Source organism: Rhinolophus ferrumequinum, chromosome 12 (assembly GCF_004115265.2).
Source record: "Rhinolophus ferrumequinum isolate MPI-CBG mRhiFer1 chromosome 12, mRhiFer1_v1.p, whole genome shotgun sequence".
Taxonomy (NCBI): domain Eukaryota; kingdom Metazoa; phylum Chordata; class Mammalia; order Chiroptera; family Rhinolophidae; genus Rhinolophus; species Rhinolophus ferrumequinum.
Window position 1 is genome coordinate 4,438,801 of NC_046295.1, and position 24,365 is coordinate 4,463,165.

At 45.5% G+C, this 24,365-nt stretch overlaps 1 pseudogene; it reads right to left on the reverse strand.

Moving 5' to 3' along the window:
- Positions 1–231: 231 nt before the first annotated feature.
- On the reverse strand, positions 232–19,084 carry LOC117032033 (mitotic spindle assembly checkpoint protein MAD2A-like; annotated as a pseudogene).
- Between the last annotated feature and the right edge of the window lie 5,281 nt (positions 19,085–24,365).

The following is a 24,365-nucleotide window of genomic DNA, read 5'->3' on the forward strand; positions in this document are numbered from 1 at the left end:
TTACAGTGCTGATGTAATCTGCTGGTTCCTTTTTGAACAGTGCAAAAAATTGTCAACCCTATGGAAAGTCCAATAGGTACCAACAAAATGGGACAATTATGTACAGTTCAGTAAAGTATGTTAAGTTTCCCCATCTGAAAATTAACCAATGAAATACAACATATGAACTATAGCTGACTTGGTTTCAGGAAAAGCACATTTGAGAATTGCATTATTGTTCTCATGTCATCTTCAGTCATTGACAGAGATTCTGTAGCCCCCATGCTCTTCACTTTGTGGATTGTAGTAGCAAATGAACGGAGACAGATGTGCTCAGAGTTGGTAATGAACTGTGGTCCCAACTCTTCCCATTTTTCAGGTACAACCAAATCTTTGCCTATCTAAGTCAGTAGATCAAACGAGCAAGAAACTTCCAACAGTGGCAGGTATGTCACTGTCGCTGTGATCTGTCTGATCACTGAATGGATTTCGTCTTGTATAGCTTTCTGAGACCTTTCTCTGAGTGTACTGTCCTTTTTGGCAGTCTGGTCACTCAATATCAAACTGCCATCTTTCAAGAACCTCACCACTTTCAATACTTGAGAGGACTGCCACCAGTTTCTGAACTGAGCATTTGTATAACCAATCTTTTAGTTGTTCCACCACATTATTTAGGTATTTCATGACCTAAGTAAGGATCAGTAGTCACAAGGAAGGTGAGTCCATATTTCTGCACTCGCGTAAAGGTTTCAGATGGATACATGCCACGCTGATATAAAATGCTGTTGATGCCAAATGAGAAGAACTCGGCCATGATTTCGGCGCTCCCCTGCGGGGTGATGCCAAGCTCCCGGGAGAGCTGCAGCTCGGTGTCCAGGCCCACAGACGCCGCAGGCGTCCACTCGCGGACACAGACTGCAGGGCTCCACAGCAGCTCCCGCCACTGGTTTCAAAAGTCGCCTCCACGCAGGTGCAGCGGGTACTACCTGCCCTTCCACCGTCGCGGGAGCTGGAGAAGCCACATTTATGGATTTTTAAGTGAATGTTGAAAAGCAAATTGTATGATGTTAATATTTACTATATACTGGAAATTACATTCTTTACACTAAGCTTATGATGAAAATTTCTAACTATTAATCTTATAATACGCAAGAAAGTACTTGACTTTTCAAAATTCTTATACGGAGTATTAAAGAAAAGTTTTGAGCACCCGTGCCATAGGACATATGGGAGCCTCTGAAAATAGGTCTGGAACCATCACACAAGCTGAATGACACACCTGGGTCTTCAGGAACAGGGGAGACGGAGCGAGTGAAGCAGTTACACCCAGCGACCAGGCACACCCATTCTGCAGCCAGGCCGGGCAACCCCCGGGCACTGCATTGCCAGGCTCTGGTCTCCACGCGGGAGAGCTTTGTTTTCGTTCGCTGCTTTTCACCAGCATGCTCACCTGCCCCTTGGCGCTGCATCCTTCTGTGCATGGCTCTGTCCCAGCCGCTAGTGTGGCAAGCTCAGTGGGCTCCAGTCTGATTGCCGATTGCTGACACCACGGCCAGAAGACACTGTGTATCTCAGCTGTGACGGGGGCCTCAGACCAACCCAGTCAGCCCTCATCCACCAGCGGCTGGCTGATGGCTGAGCCTGCCACCGCTGAGAGCTCCCTCTGGACACTTATGGGACAGATGAGAAGTCCTTTCCTTTGTCCAGTTTTGAGTTGCTGCATTGTCAGCTTTTGGCCCACGGCCACTTTCTCTTCGGCCTAAGACTTACCAATTCTCAAAAGTCAAACCCCCCCTCCCTCAGGAGATGGCTGTGAGGCATAGTCTTGGCACCTACCGAGGGTTGCAGGGTAGGCCCCCGGGGCAGACTGGCTGCTTTGCCAGAGGCCTCTCCTGGGCTGACTGTTTACCCCGGGCGTTCTCTCCAGTCCTGGGCTGGTCCTTCGCATCAGAAACGAAAAAGCACCAGAAGAGACACACTTTCAGGCTGGGCCTATGGGACCAAGGTCAAAGCCAACGTGCTCGTTCTTTTACTCTGCGTTCCACAAATGTCAGGGGGAGCCATATGAGTCAGTCTACAGACAAAGGGCACGTTTTGCAGATATTGGGGATTTCCTGTCTGCTATTATATATTGAGCCCCTCCTATGTCCCCTGCATGTTCCAGGTGCTGCACACCAAGTGGCAAGCACACCAGCCCAAGGCCCTGACTCTGTGCAGGTCACTCAGCGTATGACCCGCAGCCTGGGTGCTGCATGCAGTGACCTGACGTCGAGTCTGATGTACACAGTGTAAAATCTATCCTCTTTCTAGCTCTCAGGCCTTGGGACAATGCTATGAGAAAGGTCCACTCAGGGCTCATGTGCATGTGCGTGTGTGTATATGTATGTGCGTGTGCACACACACTTGTGTATGTGAGAGAGAATGATTGAGCATGGGTGTGTTAGGGGTGGGGGCATGGGTGGGGTCCTGCCTTTGGGACCCGCTGTCTCATCCCACTGATTGCCAAGTTCTGTCCTCTTCAGTGAGCTCCTAACATCCCTTTCTGCATTGAGATATAATGTGACTGACAAATATTGAAACAGGACTGAGCAATATTAGAAGAAAACAAATACATATCCAGCTAATAATTATTTATCTTTTGTAGAAATAAGCTCCTATTACATACATTAAATGAAAGGCAAGCAAGTCATGACTAACATAAAACAGGAGGCTATCAGGGGTAGGGTTTGACTGGAGAGGTGGCAGATTTTCTGAGCATTCTGTTTGGATTTATAATTCATATTTTAATTCTTTTTAAACAGTTATGAATGTACATTGCCTAAACAAGCAACTTCAGTGGAAAGAAATGGTCCTGGAGGAAGCTGTGACAAATATGAGTAAGTTAGTCTGAAATTTAAACATTGTAGAACAAGCATGATGTGGTTAATCATTAGCTCAGCCTCCTGTCAAGGAAACAAACTAGAATTTAGTGAAGTGGGAAAGATAATTTACTAAACTAATAACTCTGGTCTTAAAGAATTCTGTAACTTCGACACCCCTGTCACGCTCAGTCTTTTTAAAGCCCACATCTGTCTCTTGAAGCCCTTTACAAATTGTTCATTAATTCTCCAGAGAGTCCTGCAATGTTGGAAGAGACGAGAGCGGCTATAGTGTGTCCGCGTTTGAGACTGATGAACTCAAGGAGCTTGGATACGCCAGTTCACGAGGAATTTCATCAGGAAGGCAGGAGGCCCATGAACCCAAAAACGGAGTGGTCGTCCAGCCCACCCTCCGAGAAGAGTTAACGGGGCCGACTTGCTCCCGACCACTCATGGTAGACAACACGAAGCCCAGGTGGGAAGGCACAAGTCTGGACGGGGCCAATCCAGGCCTGAATCCTCATTCTGCACTCTGGCCGTGTGTACCTGCCTGAGCCCCACTCCTCAGCAGAGAGGGCAGGGGACCATAAACGTTCCTTGAATGATGATGGAGCTTGGTTAGTTGATGAAAGACTTGGGCACTTACTATGGCATAAAATTGGGACATTCCTGAATAACGCTTTTGAAACCGTAAGAGTCCCTGGCACTGAAGAGACCTATGGGCAACCATGAGCAACAGCACTGATGAAAACAGTGACTGTGAAAAACATTTCCCCCGAAAGCCTAATCGTGGGGAAGACACTTGTTGTGATGGCTGTTTTTATTTGTCAACTTGACTGGACCACAGGTGCCCAGCTATTGGGTTAAACGTGATTCTGGGTGTGTCTGTGAGAGTGTTTCTGGGTGAGATGAGAATTTGAGTGTATAAACTGTGAAAGCTGATGACCTCCCCAATGTGGTGGGCCTCGTCCAATCAGTTCAAGGTCTGAAAAGAGCAGAAAGCCACGGGAAGGGAGAATTCCCTCTCAGACTGGCTGCCTCTAAGCTGGGATATTGTCCTCTCCTGCCTTCAGATTTGGACTCGAGCTGGAATCTACACCATTAGGTCTCCTGGGTCTCCAGCTTGCCCACTGCAGATCTCAGGGCTTGTCAGCCTCCATGATTACATGAGCCAATTCCTTATGATAAATCATATATACAGTATTTCTCTGGAAAATCCAGATTAATACACTCGTGTTCATTATAAAAGACAGAAATCAAAATTACATTTGCAGTATGATACCAATTTTGACAATTCTGTATACATAAATACATGCATACGCATGCATTGATCAGTTTTGGAAGAAATACAGCAAAGTACCTTGGTGGTTAAAAATAAGTATGGGACTATAAGTAATTCTTGCTTTTTATACTTTTCTCTATTTTACATGTATACTACAACAAGTATAATATACTTTTTTCAGAAAATAATAAACATCCCCATGCTCTATTCACATTCTGGGATGTTTGTTGCTAAATGTTGTTTCTCATTGATTTTAGTCCTTCCAAAATAATGATGTGTTGTATATATCAATTTTCATATATTTGTAACAGTGTAATATAAATACAATCATACATACAAAACTCAAAAGCAAATGTTTCAAACTAGTTTTACATTGAAAACTGTGGTCAGTGTAAATGTATGCAAGAGAAATAACTGCCCCCAAATTAAACAATTTGCAAATTATTGTTTGCTATCATTTTCCTGAATTCTACATATTTTAAGGGTCAGCTAATAATCATTAAAATCAAGTTTTTCAAAGGAAAAAAATTAAACTGCTCACATCTCCCCCTTTGCACCAATGGTGTTTCCCTTATGTTTTTACATACATTTTTTGTGCTGTAATCACAAAGTCCTTATCTTTTCACCTGAATTGCCAGTAGGAGGGCGTTTGGCCACGCACTTGCATGGCCTTCACAATGACTGTCTTAGCCCCACCCTCCGATGTCCTTGGGCCACACCCCATTGTTGAACCCACTGGCCATTTGCGATTGTGCTCCTCTTACAGACAATGCCACAATGAACATCTTCCTGCACTTATTTTTCCTTTCACTCTCGTTTCCTTGGGGTAACTTCCCAGGCACCACATTACTGGGTCCCAAGCTGTGAATGATTTCCATGGCTCTGGATAACAAACTTGCGAACCGCCCTGCCAACCGTGGCCCCGCCAAGCGTGAGAACGTGAAATTGGAGTAGAGTCAAGTGCCCACAATGGAGAAACAGCCAGACAAAATCAGTTGGAGCCATGCCCAGAATACAACTAGGAAACTACTAAAAGAATACTGGTAGAGACTCTTTCAATATATGAAAAGGTATCATTAGCAAGTCAAGGTTCTTACTTTGTTTTGTTTTTAAGAGCATCAGATGGGACTCCTACACATGATTACAGGTGAGCGAGGATGACAGTATGTGAGCACATTGCCAGTCTTCAGCAGGCATCCAGGGTAAGTTTGGACTTTCCTGAGCACTTTTTTATGTTCGTGTAGCATTGCCACTTGGATGCATCACAACTGAGCCTCCTTTTAACTCTTAGAAATTTCAGCAGCCCGAGCCTTTCCTTGCTGTCCCATAACAGCATGCTCCACTTGACATTGAGTGTCCAGTCTGCAAGAGGGCAGGATTTCTCTCAACTCACCCTCCTTGTGGTCAGCAACTGGCAAGGAGCCTCGACACCCTTCCTCCTGCGCTCGGCCAAGAGGCTATGTACACTCTGACCCCCAAACATTCCTGACTGCCCATTTCTCTCAAAGCACTGCACAGCCAAAGTCAGGAAACCATTCTTTATCCCCTGGGCAGCAGTGGTGACATTTCCACTGGTCCTTATGCTGCTGTATTAAAGCCAGAGTGACAAATAACAACAGGCGCATATCAGATTGTGTCATCTGTCAGCCCCGTGTTCTTGATGGCTTGCCATTGCTCAAAAGCCATGCTGTCCAATTTGGCAGTCAAAGTCACATGTGCTACTTAAATTTTATTTAATCAAAATAAAAACTTCAGCTCCTCAGTCCCTCTAGCCACATTTCAAGGGCTCAAAAGCTACATGTGGCTGATGGCTACTGTATTGGACACCAGAGATTTCGAACTTTTCTTTCATTACAGAAAGTTCTGCTGGAGTGTGCTGCTTCTAAAGGTAAAGCAAAACCAGCCTTTCCAATCTCACCTGCCTCCGTGTTTCCCTTCACTCAGAGCACTTCCATCGCTTTAATCCTTAAACCCAGGTCCCTTCGCACCTCAGGGCCTTTGCACATGCTCTGCCCTACTTCTAGCTAATTCCTCTCCTCTTTTTTAGAACTTAGTTTTGGTGTCACTGGCTCAGAGATTCTCTTGTGTTCCCAGATCAAGTCATATCCCCTTGCAGGACAATCTTATGACTTCCGGTTCTTCTCCAAAACCTCATCACCATTATAACTTAAATAATGAATTGTATCACTCATTGCCTAGTGTGTCTTTCCCCCACAAGAATGGAAGATTCTGGATGGCCACAAGACAGGTGTTAACCTGTCTTGGATGACACCCAGAACGAGTGCAGTGCCTGGCACATAGTAGGAGATAAATATTTGTTGAATAAACGGATGAGTTTACAGCCTGATTCAAACGCGGGTAGTATTAGAAGAGTGTTGACATCTGGCAAAGGAAACACTTGTAAATTCTAACTCAGAGTAACTGAAGCTGTGAATTCAATGTTTGGCCGATTCAGGTGGCATTTGCTCCAAGGACAGGGAAGGGGTCAGGTATAACAACCTGAGACACAGAAAGCTTCCTGCGCACTGTGTGATTTGAAGGCTATGGCCCAACTCTTTCCCCAAAGCCTGCATGGTGAATGAGATTTGACAGTTAATACGAGCGGCCAGAGCCAAGGGCAGGCAATGGGCCCAGAGTCCTTTAATAGGCACTGCACACAAGTAAGATTTATGTCCTTCTGTGTCAGAGATGCACAGTGAAGTGTGATCAGGTGAGACGATAAGATGGGTGGCAGCTCCCTCAGTGTGAATGGATATCCACAGGAAAAGATAAACTTTGACCCCTGCCTCACCTGTACACAATACGTATGGGATGGACCCAAAATAAAAACTGAAACTGTAAGTTTTCTAAAGGGAAACATAGAATGTCTTCATATCTTGGGTGTACACAAAGGCTTCTTAGGATACATAAAGCAAAATCACAAAAGAAAACATTAGTAAATTAGCCTCCATAAAAATGTAAAACTATCGTTCACCAAGAGACATCGGGAAGAAAATGAAGAGCAAGCCACTTACCTGGAGAAAACATTTCCATAACATGCACAGTCAGTCTCTATTCACGGTAGTTAGGTTCTAGAACGTCACCCCAAACACTGAGTTAGGGAGCGCGGAGCCCTCGGTCCTCAGGGGAGTCCAGGGTCAGGTTCCTGAGAGCCTCCGTCTCAACACTTTCGTCAACCGATCAAAACGTTGTATGTGTGTTTGTGTTTAAAGACACTGTATTTAATTTATATGGTTGATTCATTAACATTGAACTCACGGCCAACCGCGCTGTAACCCATGTCCAAACGAAGCTCATCTGACACGTGTGCTTCCTGCACAAGGCACATCACAGGCTTCTCAGACTTAGGAATAGCAGACAGCCCTTCAGGACTGCGAGTGTACTTGGACCATTATACAGTTCAAAATTACCAACAAAAAGTACCAAATTGAGAAAAAAGGGGGACTCTAAACAGACAGAAGAAAAGGGCACTTTTTAGCAGTACAAGAGCTGGAACAATTAGCCAAAGTGTTCAGCCTCAGCTGGGACATGCATGTCAGGCAACCCAAATGTTTCCCCACTCTGCATGTCCATGAATGACCACAAGGATGCTGTATAAATTTGGGGTTACAAATACGTTTTAGTGAATAGGTGAATTCTCAAATATGGAATCCCCAAATAATGAAGATTGATTCTCTGACAAAGGACTGGAATCGAGAATATGAAAAGAACTTGTACACATCAACAATAAAAAGATAAACAATCCCAAATATTTTAATAGGCAAAAGATTTGAACAGACTCTTCCTCAGGGAAGGTATGCACCTGGCCAGTGAGCACAAGTGCTCAGCATCATTAACCTTTGGGGAAATGCAAATGTGAACCACACTGGGGCATGACCACACACCCACCAGAGCAGCCCACAGTAAAGAGGGGCAACTCCAAATGCCAGGGTGACTAGAACTCTCGTGCTCTGTTAGCAGGACTGTGTGTTGGCACATTTCTCTCTGAAACAATTCTGTAATTCTGGCAGTTTCTTATGCACTAAAGGTTACCCTTCTTCTGATGGAGCACACATAAGAGAAATGAAGGTATGTGTGTGTGTGCATGCACACACACACACACACACACACACACACACACAGTTCATAGCAGCTTTATTCACAGCAGCCTCATACTGGAAACAGCCAAGGTGTCCATCAACAGGTAAATAGTAAACTAATTGTGGTGTATCCCCAAAATGGAATACTACTTAGTAATACCAAGAGAACAAATGAATGAATCATAAAATCATTATGCTAGGTGAAAGAATCCTCTCACAAAAGAATATATCATGTATGATTCTAGTTATATAAAACTCTATGACAGGCAAAACTAATTTGCAATGCAAAAAAATCATAACAATATTACTTTCTGAGGGGAGGGAGAGGGGAATTGACTGGGAAAGGACATGAGGGAACTTTTTGGGTGGTGGAGATGTTCCATGTCTTGACAGGGGTTGAGGTTCCACAGGAGTATGCATTTGTCAAGTTCACCAAAGGGTACACTTGAAATTTATAAATTTCACTGGATGTGAATTTAGATAGATAGATCATAATTATGACAAGAGAAATAGTGAGGGTGTAGATGAACCAAGATGGCCCTGAGCTAGTTTTTGGCTGAATACAAGTGGGGTTACTTTTTTGTGTGGTCTATTTTTGTATATATTTAAATTTTTCAAATACAAGCCATCTACAAATTTTGATTCTTAAAAGTCTGAGAGTCTTCCAGAACCTGTATTAAGTGTAATTCCCCTAGAATGGCTCTCATCTTAAATCTTTAACACTTAACTTAGTGGAAGTTGGCTGATTGCACTGATGCCCTGCAGAACTGGGGTCCTCAGGGTCCTCTAGGCAGGGAGGGGGACTGAGCCTGCCCTCCACCCCGTGTGAAGTTTCAGCCCCTCACTTGGCCTAAGAATAAAACCACCTAGAGGAGTAAAACAGTAAGGAAGACTTAATTCAAGACTATTGCAATTGGAGCGAGAGATGGGGTCAACACTGGATGCAGCGAAGACAGCCAGGGGTTTATCACCGAGGAGCAGAGTGGGGGTTAGTGGATAGAAAACCACTAAGAAGAGACATCTAGGGTGAGGGATTGTGGCTGGACTGACTTAATAAGATTCGTGCTGAAGGCCAGCTGGGGTGGTCCAATCGAGGGTAAGGGTGAAGAATCTGATCAGATATCCAAAGTGAACAGATCAGGGGTGGGTGGACTCTCCCTAAGCTTACTTAGCAATTTTCTTAGTGAAATTGGGCTAGATAGGCCAAAGACAGGGCAGAGCAAGATTGTGGCCTAACGAGGACCCAGAGGAGCCTGTCTAAAGTTTGGTCAAGGAGAGAGTCTTTGTCACAGACCAACTAGAGGTCACCAGGAGGTTCTGAGATTTGATGAGTAAGAAGGACAGGCTGTAGGAGGCAGAAGGTTACTGGAGCCCTGACAGAGATGACTAGAATGCCTCTTGCCACCCTCTCTGGACCCCATGGTCCCTCAGTGTCCACTAACCTGGGACACTGTCTGATGCTCTATCTGGGCTCTGAAAGTCAGACCCAAACCTGGATGCTTCAGAATGAAATTTGCTTCTCCAGCTTCCCCATCAATGCTGGGATGTTGGCATCTGTTTGGCAAACTGTGTTTCCTTCAGTAAATGTGTCAAAGGAGAGAATGGATTCCAAGGCACATGGGCCCCATCATGCAGAATTCAGGGGTGTGGGTGGCCCCTGTTTGCTCACCTTCCCCAAGCTCCTTCCATAGACACCATGCATCTGCAAGCCAATGCTTGTCCTGTAAGAAATGCCCCAAGACCAGGTTATGCAAGAAAACACACCAGTCTCTGTTTTCAAGTATGCATATTCACTGTACTTTGTTCCTTCTAGGGACATTTAAAGTAGCAGCTCCCCACAGCTACACCTTCTCCTTTTGCTATTTTCCTCCTTGACCCCCTATCCCCCTCTGTCCCTGTCTCTAAGTCACTCCTTGATTTTGTATATTGACCCCACTGGCTGCTGAGAGAATGTAGGATCTGCAGGACAGCCATCTGTCTGGCTGGCTTGGGGCTGTGTCCTAGCGCTCAGAAGATTGCCTGCACAGGAAGTGCCCAATGAATATGTGTCACATATAGGACTGCCTGAAGCCATCTGTCACACTGGCAAGGTGTTCTCTAAACTAGTTAGTGTTTCCGTGTTCTGTTTCTCGCATGGAGTCCACCTAGCGCATCCAGAAGTGTGTTAGACTGCTCCCTGCCCCCACCGCCGCCTGCAGGGGAAGTCACTTTTCCTATGACGTGCACTCCTTCAGAACAGAAGGGTCTGTTACCAACTTCGACACAAATGGCTGCTCCACCTCAGGTGGGTCACGCAGCCCCCGAGTCTAGATCTCCTCATCAGGAGACCGAAGAAGATACACCAGAAAATGCCCAGGGGCCTGCCCCCACAGAGAGACTTTGATTATGGAGAAAAGGCTCCATAGAGCAAATGTCATGGAACGCCTGGACTCATCGAGCCATGAGGAGTGCTAGAATGCTCTGTGCAGGAAGCCAGAGGAGGGGGCTGCTGGCCGCACACAGGCAGGAAGCCAATTTTAAGTCAGTGACTGCAAAGGACCTGGTTCCTTGGCCTTCAGGGCTGTCCTGCCCATCTCCCCTGAGACGCAAGCAGAGCAGGAAAACTAAGCAGGACTAATAAACGTCTCCTAGGTCAACTCCCACATAATCCCTGTTACATACTTTCCTGCTTTAAAATACCCTCTGTTATTTTACACATCATTATGACTACAATTTTAAGGTGCTGCTTGTAGAATTCCCTGGCATGCTGGAACGTGCCATGAGGCTAGGCCAGAGTTTCTGGGTTCTTTTCTCCAGTTAAATGTATGGTGTCACCTCAGTCCTGCTTGTAAATGTCCAGGACAGCCTGTGACTCCATTCCCCTGCTGCTATTACAACCCTGATTGTGCCTCAACTTTCCCTCGCTGGAGGACAAAAGGCTGAGTAGGAGCTAGAGTGAGGTACACGCCCTGTGCAGAATCGGAGGGCCTAGCACCAGACTGACCAGCCAGGCCCACAGCTGGCTGCTGACCCCCAACAAGCCTTCCTCTGCTCACCTCCACCTGCCGGCAGGTGGGCTATGTGCCATCCTCCAACAGACCTTCCTTAGGTCTGGGATGCAGACTGTGAGACCTTGACCTTGGACCACTCTCCCCTTGGTCCCATATGCAAACCCATCCATCCTTCCAGGACCACCTCCGCAAGGAAGTGGACTGCAGGCCACCTCTGTGTGGCTCGTCCTCACAGCAAATAGGCTCCCTTTGAATAGTGTCCTACAAGTGGTTTGTTTCCTTCGCTCTGTTTTCTTTCATTTTATCTAACATTAACAGAGGCTTCTGATGTCTCGGACTCTAAATCTAATGCTTCAGGTATATTTTCTCGTTTAATCCTCCCATACCTGCCACACAGGCATTAGGGTCCTTATCTTACAGATGGGGAAACTGAGGCCTGGAGAAGAAAGAAATTTACCCCTGTCCTCCAGCTGTTTAGTCAAGGTTCAAACCCAAATCGAGACAAAAAGGGAAGAAGAAAACTCGAGGATGGATCCCCTAAGGGTAGGAGCTCTGGGCCAGTGCTCAGCCCCAGAGAGAAAGATGTGGGCCCACCCAGAGGTGCAAGACTCTATGTTGCAAAATAATAAAACAACATTACGAAATTTAAAGGAGACCTACCCAAGTAAATGAGGGATATACCATGTTTATGGATTAAAATTTTTAATATTATAAATATGTCAATTCTCTAAAAACTGATCTATAAATTCAGTGTGATTCCTATCAAATTTGCAACAATTGCATGTTTATGAAACTTGACAAACTAATTCTAAAACTCATAGAAACACAAGAGCCTTTACACTCTTGAGGGTGGAAAGACTTGTTCTACCAGACACCAAGATTTATTATATTATAAATGTTCGTAAATTAACCCAGTGTGATATTAGCACAAGAAAGAAAAAAACACAGACAGATGCAACAGATGAGGAAGCTCAGATGACATCACACAAATATGACCCTTAATGTCTGAGGAAGGTGGTACTGCAGCGTAGTGGGGTCTTTCCAATGGGTTATTCCAAGGCCATGGGATCAACCATGAGCTTTGATCTCTGCCTCACAGAGGAGGTGGGGTTTGAGGGAGCTGAGAATCTACGTGTACAGGCCAAGCAGTGGAGATTTTAGAAGAATACAGGTGACATTCAAGACCTTTGGTCAGCAAGGACTTCTTAAACTGAACATAAAAACACTAACTATCAAAGAAAATAGTGAAAAACCTTCACTGCATTGAAATTTAGCATTTCTGTTCATCAAAAGAGACCATTAAGCAAGCAAAAACAGGTGGAACTAAATGATAGGGTTTAGAGATGGGGCTGAGAGGGTAACAGTAGTAAGGAAGGTACGGCAGTCATTCCCCTGAGCATCCAAGCAGCCTCAGGGGGACAAGGAGCTCGTGACAGGCGGTAGGCCCAGACGGGAGAGCCCGCAGAGGCAGACCCTCTGCTGTTTCTTGGACTGGACGGCGTTACACGGGGGTTTGATTTATAATAATTAATGAAGGCATGGCTTATAACTTTTCTGAACTTTTCTGAATGTGTATTGTGTTTCACAACAAAAAGATGTGAGACTATTTAAATAATATTTCACTATTTTTTAAAGTCCACCAGGATAGATTAAGTGGTTTATTTTTTTAAATAGACAGTGCGTGTGAGCTGTATTTTTTAAAGAAGCAAAGGTTTGTCACAGTCTATGCCATTCTCCCTAAAAGCGCCCCGACCTCCCTTGCAGAAGCTCTGAAATGAGAAGGTGCTATCATTCTGCACAGTCCTGGGGTGCTCAGGGAATGATCGAGCACCCACAGTTACACACCTCTTGCTCCATTTATGTCTATCTGCAGGGGCTCTACAAGGACTTTGCAGAAACAAAGTTCAGCTTACAAACTCAAACATGCCTGCTCCACCCTGCACTCTGCAAGACTACCTATGGTGAGAAACCTCAGTACCCCACAACGGCCCTCCGCAAGAAACAGTGGCCTAGGGACAGTCATCTAAGCAGGGGCTTCTTGACCCCCCTGTCTAATTCTTCCAGTCAGGTGGCACATAGTCTGTGGAGGAGGAACAATGTGAAACAAAAAGTTCCATTTCACACTGGAAAAAAAACAGTATTTTCAAGGACATAGTGACAGGGCATGGGAAAGGCATGCCTCGTGGATGCAACGGGCTGGCTTCAAGCTTCATGTGGCTACGTCAGTGGGCAGGCAAGGTACCTGGAATCTCTGCATCGACACTGCCCTTCTAGGTCCTGTCTGAACAGTCCAGATGTCCTTGCAGGCAGCTCCAAAGCTGGGGTCACAGATCAAAGTACACCAAGGACCCCATGAATGACTAATGAGAAGAAAAGCCTTGCTCTGGCCCTGGTGTCCAGAGGACTCTGTGGCTTTCATACTAAGGGGTCTCAAGGATTTAAATACGTTCTTGAGGTTTTCATTATCTCCAAAGCCCAAAGATCAAAGTCAAAATTTACTTGGATCTGAATTCAAATTATTATTTTCAGGTGTTGGGCAGAGGACGAGAAATAAATATTTAATTTTTCTTTATATTTTGGGGGAAATAAACTTTCATGGGAGTTACTATGACTGGAAATAAGAATCTATTAAGTACAGAAGCAGCAGTTTGCATTCCCTGTGCCATGGAAGGAATTGAAAACATAGTTCCTCTTAAAACATAACCTGAAAAAGACTACACCTATACCACTTGCATATATATATATAAAGATGTAAATGTTTTAAAAGGCATACAGTAACAACTATAGGTGAGGATGTGGAAGGACCGGGAACCCTCATACACCACTGACGGGAACGTAAAATGGCGCAGACACTTTGGAAAACAGTTTGGCAATTTCTTTAAAAAGCTAAACATAAGCTTATCATATGACTCAGGAATTTCATGCCCAGAAACCCACCCCAGAGATATAAAAACATTTGTCCACAAAAAGATTTGTATATGACTGTGCACAGCAGCTTAATTCACAGCAGCCAAAAGATGGAAACAACCCAAATGTCCATCAATGGATAAGTAAAACCTGGTGTATCCACACAATGGAATATTATTCCACATTTAGAAGGAAAAAGCTACTGATACGTGCTACAACACGGATGAACCTAAAAAAAACAGCATGGTATATGAATGAAGCCAGGGGAAAAAAGACTATTTATTCTTTGTTTGCACTGATATGAAACACCCAGAAAAGACAGATCCCCAGCAGATCAACGGGAGCCTCAGGGTGTGGGCGGCAGTGAGGATTGGCCTCAAATAGACAAAAGGGATGTTTGGTGGTGAAAAAAGAAGCAGAGGAAACCAATGAATAAAGAATGGATTAGTCAACAAATACTGTGGGGATGTTGGCTAAGTGTTTAGGAAAAAGAAATCAACTTAAATTCTGACTTACATTGCACAGAGAAAAATAAATCTAGTTTTATATTAGCCAGACCATAAAAAACTGTTGGATGAAAAAAGCAGTTAATAGGTAACTCATTTCAAAGTGAAGAAAGGCTCCTTAAGTACAAAAGCAATGGAAAAATCCATGAAGGAAAAAAAATGTTATATTTGACTCTGGAAAGATTTATACTTATACAAAACTATATCAAATAAAGTTAGAAGACAAAGGACAAACCAAAAATATATATTTCGCCACAAATATGACAGTGTTCATTTCTCTAATGTTTAAACATAGAAATCAATAAGAAAAAGACTAGGAGATCCAAGATGGCAGAGTAGGTAAACACTGTGCCTGCTTCCTTCTGTGAACACATTAAAATTACAGCTAAATTATAGAACAATTAACCTGGAAAATGATCTGCAGTTTAGCTGAATACAAGTTTTATAATTAAGGATATAAAGAAGAAATCCACATTGAGACTGGTAGGAGGGCCGGAGACACAAAACAGGCTAGCCCCAAACCGCCATGTGGCAGTTGAGAACGGTGGGGACATCTCAGCCACGGAGGTTCCCCTGAGGAGTGAGGGATCCCAGCCACAAACCAGTCTCCCCAACCTGGAGTACTGGTGCTGAGAAGAGGAGCCCCCACAACATCTGACTGTGAAAAACAGTGGCGATTCTGACCGGGGGAGACAGAAGGCTGCAAGAAACCCAGACGTCCTCTTACATGGCTCGTGCACAGACTCTCTCACTCACAGGCACTCACCTTGGGCTCCAGCAGAGGGACAGTAACTCAGTGTCAGAGACCTATGGGAGTGCAGACTGAGGTGTGTGACTTCATAGCAAGGGCTGGAGGACAGTCACCATTTAACCTGTGTGGAGTCCTTCTCCTGTGCAGCCGGCAGATGGGTGCCATCTTTCCTGTGATGAACCCTCCCCCAAAGGCCAAATCTGTATCTGATAGGCCTGGTGAGCTCTGCTCGCTCCATCCTACTGACTCACTGGGACCCTGCCCCACCCAACTTGCCCAATATGAGAGGCACTTTCTCTTCAAGCAGCCAGCCCTGCCCGAATTGCACTCTTTCTTGGAAAACTATCAGAGTCCATAAGCCCCAGGTGGGTGGCTACTGGCCTCAGTATGCTCTGAGACTTTTGCTGAGTAGCTCCAGGCTCAGCACTGGCACAAAACCAGAGCCTACATTAACCTGTTGACCACAACTCTTCCCACTCTAGTGACTCCCTGAGACCCTGCCTCACCCAACTTGAATACTACACCAGGCTTTATCAGTGTCTGAACCTTAAGGCAACCGGCAAGTTTCAGCAGATCTCGGGGTGTCCTGGCATTTTGCAGAGCTATTGCAGGCCCAATACAGGTGGCAGCCATCCTCGGTTCAAAGTGTGGCCTCTCCCACATGCCTCCAGGGTTAGCACAGGCAATGAACAACTGCAGATTGCTTTATAGCTCCTACGAGGTAGTCTCCAGCCCATCACAGGCAGTGGGTGACCAGGGCCTGCACTGGAGCCCCTCTCAAGAAGCCCCATAACCAATATACTTGAAGGTTAGCTCAGACCACAGCAGAGTACTGCCAAATAAGCCCCACAAACGGCACGCCCAAAGGGTAGTCTCAACAGGCACCAATGCCTGCTGGGATGAATCCCACTTAGTGGGGTAAGCCCCCTGCACAGCAGCCAGTAAGCTGTGGATGTGGCCAAATTCCACAGCCAATCAGCATGAGGGCAATCCCACTCACTGACATGCCAATAGCAATCAAGGCTCAACTATAACAGAAGGTCACACACAACATACACAAGGGACACTCCTGGAGTACCCAGAGCAGGTGACTAGGGAGAATGTGTCAATGCCCCCCCCAGGACTCCTACCAAATAAGGCCACATGGCCAAAATTAGGAGACATAGCATCCCTACTTAATAAATAGAAACAAACAGAGAGGCAGCCAAAATGAGGAAACAAAGAAATACATCCCAAATGAAAGAACAGGAGAAAATGCTAGAAAAAGAACTAAATGAAATGGAGGCAAGCTACCTACCAGAGTTCAAAACAATGGTTATAAGAATGCTCAAGAACTTTAGTGAGAACTTCAACAGAGAGATAGCAAGCACGAAAAAGGACATAGAAACCATAATAAGGAACAAATCAGAAGTGAAGAACACAATAACTGAAATGAAAAATGCACTAGACGGAATCTTCAAGAGATTAGATGAAGCAGAGAATCGAATTAGCAATTTGGAAGACAAGATAGCAGAAAACACCCAATCATAACAGCAAAAAGAAAAAGAATCCAAAAAAATGAGGATAGTTTAAGAGACCTCTGGAACAACATCAAGCATACCAACATTTCCATCATAGGGTTACGAGAAAGAGGAGAGAGAAAGCAAGGAATTGAAAACCTATTTGAAGAAATAATGACTGAAAATTTTCCTAACCTAGTGAAGGAAATAGGCAAAACAAGTCCAGGAAGGGCAGATAGTCCCAAATAAGATGAACCCAAACAGGCCCACACCAAGACACATTATGATTAGAATGGCAAAGGTTAAAGACAAAGAGAGAATCCTAAAAGCAGCAAGAGAAAGGCAACTAGTAAATTATAAGGGAACTCCCAAAATATTGTCAGCTGATTTCTCAACAGAAACTTTGCAGGCCAGAAAGGATCGGCACAAAATATTCAACATGATGAAAAGCAAGGACCTACAACCAAGATTACTCTACCCAGCAAAGTTATCATTTAGAATTGAAGGACAGATAAAGAGCTTCCCAGACAAGAAAAATCTAAAAGAGTCATCACCACCAAACCAGTATTGCAAGGAATGTTAGAGGGACTTCTTTAAGATGGACAAAAAAAAGATCAAAATTATGAATAATAAAATGGGAATAGCTACATATCTATCAACAAATACTTTCAATGTAAATGGATCAAATGTTCCCATCAAAAAGCATAGGAAGGCTGAATGGATAAGAAAACAAAACCCTTACATATGCAGCCTATAAGAGAATCATTTCAGATTGAAAGACACACACACAGATGGAAAGTAAAGGGATGGAAAAAGTTATTTCATGAAAATGGAAACAAATAAACAAAACAAAAATCTATGGAAACAAATAAACAAAACAAAAATCTAGGGTAGCAGTACTTATACCAGACAAAATAGACTTTAAAACAAAGGCTATAACAAGAGACAAAGAAGTACCCAGTAATCCCATTTCAGGGTATTTACCTGAAGAAACCCAAAGTGCTACTTTGAGGGGACATGTGCATCCATATATGTTCACTGCAGCATTGTTTACAATGGCCAAGATGTGGAGGCAGACTGGGTGTCCATCGGTGGATGAACGGATAAAGAGGAGGTGATAGCATGGTACGGTGTCAGATGGCTGCTGGATTTATCATGATCACTTCTTTAGGTACATAAATGTTGAATAACTGTGATGTACACCTGAAACTAATGTAATATTGTATATTAGCTATATTTTAATACAAATCTTTTTAAAAGTAAGTATAACATAAAGAAACAACTAATAGAGGCATAGCGGGGTAATTTGTATCATAAACCTTCTAATTGTACATTAAAATTTTAATATAAAAAAATAAGAAAAAGTCTAATACTGACCATTCCAAGAAGGAAGTGCCCCAGCATTGTCAGCATACATCCTTGGCCCAGGGTCTGCTGTGTCCATTCTGTCCTCTTCGGCTTGCTCATGTCACATTTCCTGCACAAACATTTGTTCAAAACCAGCCTCACCAACCCAGAGCTCCTGGTCACCTAGGGCTCTGAGCATACAAAATGCTCGGAGTGGGAACAGCAGCTGACCTGTGTCACAGCTCCAACTTGGCTGGCCGTGGTGCCCATGTTCTCCCTGAAGACCCCGTCTCTCTGGGAGCTAAGGGCTATGTCCCAACAATAGGCAGGAACCACGTCCAGAGACAGAGGCCTCTTCCTAAATAAGTAAGGTTTCAAGAAGTTACCAGTGTTTTCCCATTAGCTTGAATTTTATGGTACTTTGTCTGAAGACAGGGAAAGAGACAGAAGGGGGAGACTCAATATGCTGGGTGTGCACCCAGGTAATACATCTGGGGAGAGAAGGGAGGTCTAGAAGGCATGACTAACAAGGAAGGCAAGAGCCCTGGGAAACTAAGCGAAGCGGGCATGAGGCGTCTACAGCCACTCTCAGATGCCCCAGAAAGTGCACTTTCTTCAGTTTCTCCAGATCAGTTACGTATGGCTCTGAATGATCTCTCAGAGCTGTAAAGATTCAGTCTCCCTCCCCAGACGCACAGGGTATGTGAAGGTCTCAGGAACTCTCAGGCACACTCCCAGCACCCACCCCGGCCTGGGCCTGGCTCTGCGGCAGCTTTCTCAGGTGGCGGACCAAGTACCTTGTGGTGAGGATGGAAGCCATGTCTGCCTGCAGCACCATGCCTCTGCCTCGGAGAACTCGTGTCTCCGCAGGGCACTGCCAGGACATGGGGCATGGTTCTGCACTCAGTCATGGTCCCCAAAACCCTCCTGTGCCTCCTCTCCTGGAATCTCTCCTCTCCTATCAGTACTCCCAGCACCAGTATGTGTCTGCCCTCCCCCTTACAAAGGTATACGGCAATATTTGGACTTGATGATTTGCTTAAAATAGGGGTGCAGGAAATGAAGACAAACAAATAAAATCAATGTCTGATCAATGATCCCAGCGCTGCCCTGCCTGCAGCTCATTTCCAAACGTAGAGAGGAAATAGCTGTGGTATTTGGTTACTTTGTCCTTCACTTTACAACCAAAGGGGAAAAATGCTATGAGGACCAGCAGAGAACCGAGGGATTAGAGGGAAAAGTTCCAGACAAGTGTAGATAGACAAATTGATGTCCAAGAGGCTTTGTGCATGGAGAGAAATGTCTACACCCCTTTGGTACTTTGTATAATGTCCAACTTACTTCCCTTCAGGGGTCAACAATCCCCCGTGGAGCAGTGGTTCTCAAACTTGAGCATGCATTGGAGCGCTGGGGGAGCTCATTAAGACACATTTACTGTGCCCCATTGCCAGAGTTTCTGATTCAGCAGGTCTGGGGTGGAACCTGTGCTTCGCAGTTCTAGCAAGTTCCCTGGTGACACCGATGCTGCCAGTCTGAAGACCAGATTTTGAGAAGCAGAGCTCTGAAACCACACTGCTCTCAGCTGGTAAACCTGCGGTATTCTAAGGCACGTCAAGTATCCCTAAATTTTGAAACATTGATTGCAAACTCAGCGTCTTCTAAGCATTTAACTAAAATCACAAGATGAGTATATCAGTTGCTCTTGAATGTATAAATGCTTTAAATAGCAGGGGAAATGTTTCCCACACATTATAATGATTACAAATATAATGTGCACATGGAGGGAAATATTTACAGAAGTGGCAGTTCCATGGATCTTAATTGGCTTTTTCGTAATCTCTATTCCAATTCTGATTTCTGTTTCTATCATTTCTATTCTTATTCGTCCCAGGGGCACAGTTTTACTACCGTCACCAAAGAGACGGGTCACAGTGTCACAGCCTGAAGCAGTCAAAGTTGGGGCTGCCGCTTGATGCTCAGTAAGTCAGGACGAGGGAGGCAGGTGTTGTGCGCACCTTCCCAGGTGATTCCCCTGAGAATGAGTCTTCATCGGGGGATGAAGACTTCTGGGTTATGAACAGGGACCACCTCAAGGTCACTAGACCTGGGGGGCACAGGCAAAGTTCTTTCGTCCTGTGAGAAGTACACTATGCCTGCTGGTCCGGGTTCTTTCCGCCAAGATGTGCAGGGGAAGACATATGACTGCAGTAGGAAGAAGCCCTTCTCCTTTGGTTGTATTAGTTAATAAATGCAGCTAACAAACAAGAAAGCACTTGCCACCAAGAAAGCACATGACTCAGGGACGCCTGCTCTGGCATAGCCTTGCTATGGGGTCCTGAAGGCTCACACCAACAACAGAGTTGTCATTTGGGTTGGGACGGGTTTGTGCCCATTTGTCTCCCCCATCATCAAACGAGCTAGGAGCACACACATCAGACTGGGCCAGTCAGGTCCGTCCTCTGTCCCCACCTTCACGTGATCACCATCATTACTCATAGTCACACACATGCTCCCCCCCGGTTGGTACAGATGCTGAGGAAGCAATGGCCACACGCAGCTATGACTTGGAAGAAGAACACCAAAACACATCGGGGTTTTCTCCATATCGCCCCATGACAAATTACATGTTACCCACACACAGTGAACTCCCTGAATCCTTCCTAGAATGAAGCAGCTGTCTTAGTCTGGGCTCCTCTGAAAGCAGGCCCTGAAAGGCGGGCTTGGATGTGGGTAGTTTTTTGGAAGGTGATTCCAGGAAGCACGAGTGAGGGACGGGGAATGACGCAGGGAAGAGAGGACAGCCAGCCAAGGCAGATCCGTGTGCAGGTCACTGTCATGGGTACTGAGTCTCAGTCCATGGGGACTCTCTGAGAGACTGGAGAACACTCAGAATTGTCCTGTGTGTGTGATGACTCAGGCTTGTCCGCGGGGTTGCTGACACCCCTGCAATCCCAAGTTGCACCTGCCTGCAAGGACGTCCCCCAGATGTCACAGGCCCAGCTGCCCACCTGCTGCAGCTGCAGACTCAGGAGGATCACTGGGGTTGGGGCGAGGCACCAACAGCTTCGGTGCCGGGTTACAGAAAAACAAATGAGACAACAAATTAGTGATCCTTTGAAACAAGTTGTTTGTTGTAAGTATGTAAATAATTGACCCAGTCTCGTCTCATTGCCACAGTAAGGCATTCCAGAACTATCCACTCACATTAATCCACCTGGTAGAAGTCAGCAAGGTTGTTTCTAGCAGAATCTGCTGTGCAAGCATGAGGACTAGGAGCTCTCTAGAAGGATGAATTCCAAGAGCAAACGTAGCTGCAACCTTCTGCATAGTGAGAGATAGAAAAGACGACCTCCCCAAGAGCAGAAAGTCAGTTCTATCCTAAAAAAAGGAGCTGCAGCCTCTCCCTCCACTGTTTCAATATTGGGAGGTGTGAGGAGAGGTCTGCGAGGGTTAGGACAGACTTAAACATGGTAGGATAATCCTTGGCTACCTCCCCAGAGACCCCTAAAAGGACCATAAAGGTCAGAAAGGTATAAACCTAAATAAACCCAACAAAAGACTAGTATCCAAATATACAAAGAACCCCGACACCTCTATAAAAAAGAAGACAGCCCAATAGAAAAATGGGCAAAATATTTGGATAGGCGTTCCATAAAATGGGATCACTCAATGATCAGTGTGCAAATGAAAATGTTAATGCATTAATAATTAGGAAAATGCAAAATAGAAACACTATAAAACTACTCACCTACTGGGTGGTTAAAAGCAAAAAGACTGATAATGCCAAGTGCTGGTGATGATTTAGAGCAACCAGAACTCTCTTACGTTTCTGATGGGAGTTTTGGATGGTAGGACCACTTTGGAAAACCCCGTCCATATCTCCTAAAGCTGAACACATGCATACTTTATGATCCATCCGTCCCACTCCTGGGTGTATACTCACAAATGTGACTGTCTTCACCAAAAGATTTGTACCAGAATGTCCAGAGTAACATTATTCACAATAGATAAAACTGGAATAATTAAAATGTCCATCAATAGTAGAATGGATAAAATATATACAATTGAATATGAAAATATAGTAGATAAGTCACGTCATAAAGTATCTATAAACTGCATGTTAAAATTACACACAATAAATACATTATATAAATAATATATATCACATAGAATATATGTGATATATATTATTTATTACATGGCTGTATCATTTTATTACAGTATCATACAATACATAACTATGCTGTTATATATGTATTATTTACATATGTAAGTGATATTTATGTGATGCACGCAGCAAAGCCACACAATTGAATGCTATGCAGCAGTAAGAATGAATGAATCAACTGGGTTAATCACACACAATGTAGAGTGGGAAGAGCCAGACTCAGGGACACACTGGGATTCCAATGCCAGGAATCAGTGACAGGCCACATAGCTCTGTGACCACGCTCTCTCACTGACAGTGACCTGAGGCTCATTCTCAGGAAAAATAAAATTGGGGGAATGGGGCAGGGATCTGCTAGCTCTCCCTCCAAGTCTGTGGCTTTTAAAACTCTGTGCACCTTTCATCCTGGTAAAACTAAACATTATTAAAAAAAAAAAAAATCTCTAAACAAATCAACTCAGGGAATCGACATAAAATGCAGGATGCCAGAAGCAGGTGGGCCAAGCAGCCGGTGGGTCCCTGGAGGTGAAGTGCAAGGCAGTGCTGGTGGCCAGGTGCTGGGGTAGGACAGCCCCCCGGCACAATGCTGCCATGTTTGTGGCACGAGAAACTTCAGGGACAGGTGCTGCTCACCACCGTGAGAAGCATTTCTGACCTGTCCACTTAGCGTCATTTCAAAGTCCTGTGAGTGTCTGACCACGATATACGAAGAGAAGCACATGTCAGCAAAAGTGATACCCTGGGATTTGAGGACGCACGTGGATGCTTACACAAGAGAAAAAGGAGCATTCAGTTCTCCCCGACACACGTGCACACTCTTGCACATACACACACATACACCTAGGCATGCACATACATGCACACAAGAACACAAGACATGCACACATATGCACATGTATGCATACAGGTAATGCATACCTGCACACATGCACACACGTGCATGCACAATAGACAAATACACACAGGCACATACACACCCTAGCTGCACCTCGCACGTGCTCTAACAGGCAACATGGTGGTAGGTGGTGGCAGTGACACATGGCAGAGCTAAGAGCAGGGGATGACACCCTGGTAGACCCAGATTCCACACTGGTGGGGCACCTGGGGCACTGGCCTTCCTTCAAAGACGTCATTCTTCCTGGATCACGAAGGGGGCAACCAAGATCTCTGGAAGTGACCTGCTCAGGTCCAACAGCCATGAGGGGTGAGAGACCAGTACAGCATTTTCCTTTTCCCCAGGCACTAACTACCCAGCCTCAGGTCACCCCTGCAGCCCACGATGCAAGCGGAGGCAGCAAGGGGCATAGGAGCTAGTGAGGCCTCAGCGGCGGTCGTGACGAGAGTGAGCAGCCCCCCACCCCACCCCGTGCTGTGCTATCTCATCCACCTGACTTTCACTCCCCAGGGAGTCCTCCTCCCTCTCGCACCCCAACTTCCCTGAAGCACAATGGCTGGGCCAGCCATGGAGAAGACCTTGTCGCTACCAAGCCCCTCCCTTTGCTGATGACTTGCAGACACCAGTGGTCCCTATACCTTCCTGGCTCACCCATGGAAATCTTGCCCCCACCCCCCACCCCTGCACCCGCCTCCAAACATCCAGGCTTAGGTTCCCCGACAGGCACACCTGTGAGCACCAGGTGAGCATCGTCCCCTGCTGGGTCACAGCCATCTTCAAACCAGAGCTCTGCACTGAGCCTCGCTGCCCCGGGAACCCCCAGCCCTCCTGGGGCTCAGCCCTGCACTGTGGGATGTGCCACGAGCCCGCTGACCTGCCAGCCAGCCCCTTGGAAGGGACCCCACTGTCCAGCTGACCCCCTTGCAGCAAATGCATCACCATCGCCACCTACAGATGCAGGAACCAGAAATGGCAGAGGTTCCACAACTTGTCAAGAGGCTGCCAAGAAGAGGGGTGCCCAGCTCTGCCCACTAGGCCTACCATTAGCTCCCAGGACGTGGAAGGGGCATGGCAGGCTGTGGCATTGAAACTTGGCTTATTGTG